An 8,684-nucleotide genomic window follows, 5' to 3' on the forward strand; every position below is an offset into this window, starting at 1 on the left:
TGGAGTGTCGAAATTAAGACGTTCGCGGAGTTAAAGTAAAATCAGCTCACGCAGGATAGAGCTAATTGGAGATCATTTCGAGATGCCTTTGTCCTGCAAGGGGCTGAAACAGCCTAAGATAAATGGCGAAAACGAGCCAGTGTCTACGGACGCATACCATAAATATGCCCAAATTGACTTGTGCTGGTCAACACTTTGCCATCACTGGGCACTATTTCTAAAGTCCACGCAGAGTGTCAATGATGATTTCTCCAAGTAACACGTCGGCGTCTACCTTTATTGTAATACGTTGTATTATGGCATGGCGTGTTTCGTGTATTCTTCCTATCATCCGTCAATCATCTGGAACGGCCCTATAGAAGGCGCACGAATATGGCGTGTACAGAAGGTGAGTGGAGGTATCTATGAGTGCACCAAAATGAGAAAGGACACATTCCGTCTGCTTAGCTTAGGCTTACTTCTATATATCAGCGTCGTGAGAGTATGCTAGAAAACTTAACACGATAAGCTCGTGGGTATCAGAAACAGTAAACTCAACACGTGGTTCACTGGGGCTTGTACCAAGGCATCCACTAGAACATCTCGGTCCTTAGCAAAAAACTACGTCATCCTACCCTTCTAAACCTCAAAGGAAACCATGTGTTCCTGGTAATTAGGAAAACTAATTTGTGTATACTGTGACAAGAAAAACAATATATAAATAGAACGATTATGTTTGAGCACGTTTTTCAATCGTCTTTCATGGCTCACATGGAAAACAAGTAGACATGCTATATGCTATACATCCGCGCATAGGACATAAGTTTGCCAATTTTTATAATTGTATGTTACAGTTAGTGTTATAAGCCACTATGAAATAGCGGCTCCTTTTTATTTGTGTGTAGGTATAGATGTACAGAAATATGGCTGCCCGAAAAGATATGCCTTGAGGTCATCATTCAGGAACAGCACAAGTCTGAACTAAACTACCGATAATATTAACACAACGTGTTCTGTTTTCTACTCCTCACTGCTGGATGGCATATTGAGAAAAAAAATGAAAGAGGGAAGAAGGAGGAGAAAACTTGGTGTTGACCCGAGACCATGGTTTAAAGGGATCTTCCTACTAGAGACCACCTCCACAGTTGTTTGCGTCAACGTTTATTTCACTGGAAGATCCATAATGACATTAAGAGCTGAACGCGGCTTTAGGCAGCTTGAATTGGTCCCTGAAAACACTTACATTGGCAGTTTACGTCGTTAACGGTACAAATTGGCATATGATATTGTACTTCTAAAATACGTGAGTAATACTGCACAAGTAATACTGCACATCAAACATTAAATGTAGCATGGAGAGTGTTACAGTATCGGATTTAATATAAAACATTTAGCACAGAATGAAAAAAACTTATACGGCAATGTTTTTGATTGCAAAAAAAAACTTTGTAGTGGGGTTCTGGGTGCCTAGATCAGAGGACTGCGGAAAAAGGCTTCCGGCGAGGGACAAGCCAGGATAGAATGCAAAAGGTGGCCCGCTCTACTATCCCAGATAAGTTGACTGGCTGTCACGACCTCACCAGGTGTCGTTCAGTGCGGGTCGTTATATTCACAGACACTGCGTGAAAACAGGCGGGAGGTTGGAAAGGCTTTATTTGGAGCCACCTCTATGTGATCTCCTGGCTCTGGGACACGGTGAAAATGAGCGTTCGCGGCGGCACACGTGAAAATACATGCCAGGTATTTAAGACCTGTCTTAATTTATTTGTTTTTATTTAGGTACTCAATTACCACTAAACGGTTTCTTTTTATGCCAATCATGTAGACAGCCCGCGGTTCGTGCAAATTGTAAACTCTGGAACGTCGCCGCACTTCTCAGAAAATTTCGTCGCCTGCGCTTTCTCGCAGTACAACTGAGTTACAATGCGGCGCAGACAGAGGGTGCATCGATATGCTTCCAAAGCAAGAACAAATGCAGAAAAAGGTACTGATTATTGAGACTTACGGGACTAAAATTAAGACGCACGCAAGCCTCGGAAAACGAAGCCACGCATAAACACACCAGCGTTGGGTGAAAGCTTTCTACCAATGCGTACTCTTCCTCGGCACACGAACGTGATGGCGATAATAATAGGGATGAGAAAATGTGGCTGCAGCTCATCAAAGCTACTGTCGCACCACTGATGGGCGGACAGTTGCCATGTCAGTGCAGTTGTCGGTACAATCAACTCCATTTGGCGGCAGCTTAACCCTGGATAGGAATCGACGCACGTAAGCACATTTAAGTGCGCAAGGTGACATCACATCATCCCCTTCGCCGAACGCACATTGGGCGTGCAACAGCTGAAAAATGAAATCCTACCCCTCACACGTCAATGATGTCCCTGAAGCGCTGTGGTTAGAAAAAAAATTCGCACCCTGCCACGATGGAATGGGACACGTTTGTGTGACAACACTATATTTATGTTTGAAATTTTGGGGTGACCACACTTATAAGGAGGCTGTGTCATCGTGGTGCAGCCGTTTTTGTTGATGTTCCCTCAATTGGAATGCTAACGTCAAGTACTGCGCTCATTTTCGCGCCTGGCAAGCGAGGCTCAAATATCGGATGTCAGCGTCAGCACGTGAACCCCACGTTGGTTCAATAGAGATGTTTGCACTAGCTGTCACAGACGGCCAAATTTTTTAATGAAAGCACGACAATGAGCGGCTTTTCATTTTTCAATTATTTTATTTGATTGATCGTATCGCATTTGCAATGATGCCACCTCAGCTCTATTACTGAAACCGGATGCTAATATATGGTTAACCTTCCAGCCTCCCTCTTTCATCTCTCTCTCTGATGACAGTAATGTTAATAATAATGCTGTATACAAAATTGAGTTTGTGGTGCAAGTTAATAGCGAAAAAACAGAAGTGACATGAAACGTAGGTATTTTGAACTTTCCATGCACTACACACTATTGGTGGGTGTTTCAAGAATTGTGTCCGAGAAGCTTCAAAAATGAGGAAAACGGGGTATTGCACACTGCCTTTATAATTGCCTTTTTGTGGTAGCAGCTTAAGGTGAGTACAGCCAAGCATTATGACGCTAAATAAAGATATTAGGCTATTAAATCCTTTATTAAGGGAGATAGGCCAAACTCTGAAAGTGCGCAAAAAGTCGGCAAAAGATCTGCCCACCCTCACAAATTTTGCATCCACCTGATCCTCAAGATTTCAGGCGTCGAGAAAATGGCACCAGACACCCAACCAAACTTTTCCTGAAGAAGAGTTGAACTAGCAGAAGCTAATCTTTCAACATCCGTATTGGCACATCCTCTAAGAAATAGAAACATACTTTTTATGCAACCGATGAAATGGAAGGCAGACGCTGTTCTAAGCCTCGCAAAGAGGCATTTGTGTATCTACCTTCAACAGTCAGTTGCTTCAATACATTGCATAGAATGCTTTATACACAGAAATACCTTAACAGTAAAATGAAGCACATCATCTTTGACATTTGTTCTTTAGCATGCGCTTGCAGACGGGCCAATAAAGATGAGTATGGTTTGAGAACACAGGTACCCGTTATACCTGTGCATATTCCTGTGGCTTAATGACAATAACGATGTATTCGATTCTATTACTACGGCGAAAAATTTAAATGCCTCAGCAAATGCTAAAATTGGCCTGCATCGGCGGTGTCAGCCCGAGCGATAAAAATCGTTCGATGATGTGACCGTACACTGATAATGGGATTTCACACGATAATAGGATGTCATGCTAAAAAAGAGCTAATCACGGAGGCAGTACAAAACTAGGTGCACGAGGGTCTGAAAGCTTTCGTTGCCTCCGATCTTGGAGGCAATGAAAACCACTTTCAGTGCAGGCATGTTTAGGAGCTGGGCGGGTACCGCTCAAGACATCCCACCATCAAGAAAAGACGATGGTGTTCGAGGTCCTACAGTCTCGGGCAAATTGATAAAGATAAGCGACTATTTCAGTTATTTCTCGTCGCTTTTGTCACAAGCTTTCCTGTAATACCTCCGCTAAGTGATAAAACAAACTTCCCTCACTCCTGAACACAAAATTACGGCGGGTGGTTTCAACATGACGTAATGCCGAAAGCCCAGTCAGACAACTAGCGATTTGTAACGAAGGTGTGGGCCCGCGCGGTGACGAGCACGCTGCGAGCATGGCACCCCTGTGTGCAGAACCTTCTACAGGCCTTGCATGCACCATTTATTTTGCTTCCCTAGCGTCGCCAATGTGCTTGCCCTCAACACCGATCCTTTGCAGTTTCTGATGTTTTCCTCTTTATCCACAACGCATCTGACGCTCTTTCACTCGATGGTCTAGAGTGGCGCCGCTTACATTTCTGTTTACATTTCTGCTTACATTTCTGACGCTCTTTCATTCGATACCCAACTACTGAGAGTAGTTGGGTATTTACCGCCGCTAATACCCCACCACTCTCAGAAAGGAGCGAATATCTCGCTTGTTCTGAGGTCGCGGGAACTCAGCAATGGGCCCCATTTTGAGTTCGGATGGACTCCGGGTCCCTCTTCCCACCACGTGACCAGTATATGTCACCTGCAAACAGCCGAGGCTGCATTTCTCGGCTTTTATAGTGAGCCCTGCATCGCGCTGCCTTGCTAACACATTTCTCAAGTGTGAAACATGTTTTTTCCATGTTTTCAAAAAAATGGCTATGTCGTCCAGATACGGTACGGCGTAGTCCTGCAAGTCTTTCAGCACAATATCTGTCAATTTCGAAAAGCTATAGCGAGCATTCTTAAGTCCAAATCTTAGTACAAGAGACCGAAATATACCAACCAGAGAAATAAATGCCGCATAGCGGCTGGCATTGTCTGACAATGGCACTTGCCAATATCCCCTTACTAAGTCAAGCGTTGAGATGTAATTTGCGCCACTCACTCTTTCGACCTGTTCCTCAATGTTCGGTATTGGGTACAGCTGATCCCTGGTTATTGCGTTTAACTTGCGATAATCAACACAGGGACGTGGATCCCTACCCGGTGCCTGAAATAGAATCATGGGTGACGTTTAATCACTTTCCACTGGCTCAGTCACCCCAAGCTCCAGCATACGCTTTATTTCACCCCCGATTATCTGATGCTGTCGAGAAGATACTCCGTAAGGCTTCGACGTGATTGGCACGGCTAACGTCAGTTCAATTTCCTGAGTCATCAGATTTGTCTTCCGGGGCCTGTCCCTGAAGCTGTCGTGAAATTCACCTAGAAATTCCTTCAGGTCCATTAACTGTCATTCTTCGAGAACTCTATGACTTGCAGAGAGGCCCAAAATTTCCTCCACACTGCAGTCTGCGCCTGTGTCCACTCCCAACACGGGGAGATTGTCAGCTATTTCTTCGGGTACATTTAGCAACACGTTGACAACCTCTCCTCTTCCGACACACGGTTTTATTAGGTTGCAATGACAAAGCCTAATTTTATTTCCCTGACCAGACATTTTTAACGCATAGTTTGTGTCTGAAAGCTTATGCGCTACTTTCACTGGACCCACCCTTTGAACTTCCAGCCTGTATTTCTTCGCGGGCCGCAAGATCATGACTTCATCACCCTCATTGAAAGTTCGACGCCTCGAACTCCTATCGTAATACGCCTTTGCGCTTTCTTGAACCACTTTCATGCTTTCCTCAACCAATTTACGCGTGGCACTTAGACGCTCAAGGAGTTGCAGTACATAAGCAACGACGGTCTGGCTCTCTCCGGTTCCCTCCCATAACTCTCGCAACATACGCAATGGGGATCGGAGAGTTCTCCCATACACCAGCTACGCCGGCGCGAACCCGGGCGCCTCATGTGGAATGGTCCTCAATGCAAAGAGACTTGCGGATAAACAGCTCTCCCAGTCATCTCTGCACTCGTAGCACAAGGCACGTAATACTTTTTTAAGGACCGAGTGCAGTTTCTCTACGGATGATATGCTGAACTGTGCATCAGCCTTACGCGACACTTTCTGAGAAACGTGGTTGTCAATGCACTAGTGAACACCATGCCCTGGTCTGCCTAGATTTCCGCGGGGAAACCGATGCGTGAAAAGGTCGTCAACAGCGTTTCCACTATCTCTGAGGAGCTCAATTCCTTCAATAGAACGCTTCCGGAAACTTAGTTGCCGGACATAGTATTGTTAGGAGGTATCAGTATCCTGATTTTGACTGCGGCAACGGTCCCACAGTATCTATCACAAGTCGCCGGAAGGGCTCCGTCATTAGTGGAACGAGATTCAAAGGGGTTCCATTTGTCCCCCGGTTTTCCAACCCGTTGGCAGACATCACAAGCTTTCACCAACAACTCTACGTCCTTGAAACATCCTGGCCAATAGTACTCCATAACAAGCTGTTGTTTTGCTTTGTTCACTCCCAGACGCCCCAACCATCCATTCCCATGACACAGATTGAGAATATCTTGACGGTGTTTCCGAGAACTACCAACTGGTCGAGAATTTCGCCTTTTCGGTCTCTGTAATGCCTATAGAGAAGTCCCCCTTTTTCGTGCACAGTCACGTTGCGTCTAGCAATTCCCTCCTCGGCCGTGAGCTGCAAACGCGCCAAACTGGGGTCTTTCTTTTGCTCAGCGCACAGTGAACTTCCGTCTACTTGCAAAAGCCTATCAAAACTAGTCGACCCCGGAGCAAGCAGTAAACTTTTCTCGTCGTTCTACGATTTGGGTCCCTCCGTTTTAGCCTCTTCGCACCCACTGCCTTTGAGGATTTTCCTCTCACATTCATCGGTTTTAAATCCCGACTCTCCCTCTATCATTTCAACCGATTTTGCAATTGTTTGCTTGCTTTCAGGTGCGCCCGCTCCGAGTTTTGCGTTAGCTGAGCGGCAAGCTGACGGGTTTTAGATCGTGCCAACGCCTGCACCCTTCCCTCTCCGAATTTCTGACCACGTTCGCGCAACAGCTGGTCAGGTCGGTTAGAAAACAGATAGGAATACTCTAAGAAAACCATTTTCGAGACCACAGCTTCGATTACGAGTACTCCGAACAGGCCGGAAATAGTGACTTTTGCCATTGGCAAGCAAATGCTGTCCTTCTCTAGTACTTGCTTTATCCACGTTACCTTTCCTGTAAAATCATTCGTGGAAAGATAGGACGAGTGCACAACGTCCATGGTAGCAGCGCTACCTCTCAATACTCTGTCCATGAGCTATCTCAGAGGACGTACCATTTTTATGTCGACATCCGACGGTGACACGGCCAGGCACCTCGTAAGCTGTGGAGTTCCGCAAGGCGCCGTCCTGAGCCCCGTGCTATTTAACATAACACTCATTGGCCTTGAAGCTGAGCTTCCGGACGTTGTCAGAATCAGTGCGTATGCGGACGACATATGCATATGGGCATCTGGAGCAACGTGACCACAACTGCGAGCAAGGCTACAACAAGGCACATCAATAACATCTAAGTACTTACGTCGTCAAGGCCTGGAACTTTCAATAGCAAAATGTGCTGCATTGGCATTTACGAAGAAATCAATGTCACGGTACCCAATCTTTGCTACCTGAGCAGTGATTCCCGTGGTTAAGCACCACCGCTATTTAAGGGTCGTCATTGATCGCAACCTATCCTGGTCAAAGCATGTGACTGTGCTGCGAAACAAACTAATCAGTTTTGTGTATGCCCTTCATGTTATAGCAGGACTGAGATGGGGCCCTTCGGAGAAACGTCTTCTGCAGTTATACAAGGCATTGTTTGTGGGCTATATAAGGTACAGCTCACCTGTGCTTTCCAGCATGCGGGCAACGTGCCTTCGTACTTTAGAGAGCCTTCAGGCACGAGCACTGAGAATATGTCTTGGCCTGCCACGGTGCACATCTACCTCTGGCACTATAGAGGAGTCACGCACCTACCCTATACAGGTTTATACGTCCTGTGAGCCTCTTCGAGTGCACCTTCGTCTGCTGACCCGACATGCACAGCACCCGTTGTCTTCGCTACAAGTGGACCGACCAGGCTGTACCTATTCGCGATGCCTCGATATGCATAGGCACATGATCCCGTCAGGCTTTGCACCTGCCGTAATCCCTGAAGTGCCTCCATGGACATTGAGTAAACCACTGGTGTGCCTCCACATACGTGGAATTTCGTATAAGTCGCATGTTTCTTATATTGCCCTCAAGCAACTGACCTTGGCACATTTAGATGACAGTTACAGCGACTTTGTGCCCATTTACACCGATGGATCCGTAACTTCATCCGCCTCAGCTGCAGCCTTCGTGATCCCTCAACTCGGTATTTCCCGACAGTACAAATTAGATCATAGGTCATCTTCGACAGCTGCAGAACTTGTTGCTATACAAGAAGTCATAAAATTTGTGAACAACCAAGCACCGCGTAAATGGACGATTCTGTCTGATTCAAAATCAGCGCTTCAAGCTATCCATTTTTACTCAAGAAGAGGCCAATTTTACGAGTTAACGTTAGGAATCGTCCAAGCATTTGACCTAACACACAGGAGTGGTCGCTTGATTACACTCCAATGGATTGCTGGACACTGCGGCCTGGTTGGCAACGAAACAGCCGATAGCGAAGCAAGAGCGGCAATATACAACGCTCCTATGTACGTCAAAGTACCCTACTCGCGAGGTGACGTCAACACATTGTTGAGATCACTCATGTGCGAATGCGCTGCCACTTACTGGTCACTACCAGATCATCGGAACAAGCGCCTGCGGG

General features: G+C 46.1%; 1 pseudogene; it reads right to left on the bottom strand.

Moving 5' to 3' along the window:
- Positions 1-6,113: 6,113 nt before the first annotated feature.
- Positions 6,114-7,122, bottom strand: LOC142765444 (uncharacterized; annotated as a pseudogene).
- Positions 7,123-8,684: the final 1,562 nt, after the last annotated feature.

This window comes from Rhipicephalus microplus, chromosome 1 (assembly GCF_043290135.1).
Source record: "Rhipicephalus microplus isolate Deutch F79 chromosome 1, USDA_Rmic, whole genome shotgun sequence".
Taxonomy (NCBI): Eukaryota; Metazoa; Arthropoda; class Arachnida; order Ixodida; family Ixodidae; genus Rhipicephalus; species Rhipicephalus microplus.